General features: G+C 44.2%; 1 protein-coding gene across 1 annotated transcript in view; it reads left to right on the plus strand.

The window, feature by feature from the left end:
- Positions 1 to 659, plus strand: part of TIMM17A (translocase of inner mitochondrial membrane 17 homolog A (yeast)) — a 10,671-nt gene that overhangs the window by 4,048 nt on the left and 5,964 nt on the right. The window lies entirely within an intron of this gene.

Raw genomic sequence — 659 nt, forward strand, 5'->3', positions numbered from 1 at the left:
TTCCGTTCTGCTTAATATCATCGCTCAAACATTTTGTATTGTAACTGGTTGTATTTACTAGATTTCCAGTGAGCACTGGAGGAGAATCTGGTGGTGACCACCCTGCTCTGGCTCCCTGCTCTGAGCTGCTCTTCTGCATGGGCACTGTTCACCCTCCAGGACTCAGAACCTCTGTTCTCATCAGTAACTCAGTCTGGGGGCTTGTGTGAGGGAGTGGGAGTCTCTGAGGAATTTAGTGAGATGATGCTGATATACCAAGGCATGATGTCACTATCCCAGGATATAGAATGGCTGAATTAGAAGAACTAGTTCATTTTTATGTAGTATATGGTGTCCAGTATTGGACTGAAAATGAGGGGGCTTGTGCTGTATTTTGAATACACTGTATCTACTAGATTGAATTGATAACATAGGAATCTTGGAAAAGGACCCTGGTGATGATCTGGTCGAACCCTGGGCAGAATCCCGTTTATTGCCCTTTTTAATAGATTCCCTACAGCTTGTGAGACTCCAGAGCGTGAACAGTGAAGTGGTTGGGATGCCTTTGTGCATTTCTCTTCTTTTTTTAAGATTTATTTATTTATGCTTATAGAACTGGGGTATAGGCCAAAGGTAGGGGCTGTGAGAGGATTCACCAGAGACAGAGTGGGGAGCAGAAC

The sequence above is a fragment of the Condylura cristata genome, unplaced genomic scaffold, assembly GCF_000260355.1.
Source record: "Condylura cristata isolate star-nosed mole 26May11 unplaced genomic scaffold, ConCri1.0 scaffold00018, whole genome shotgun sequence".
NCBI lineage: Eukaryota > Metazoa > Chordata > Mammalia > Eulipotyphla > Talpidae > Condylura > Condylura cristata.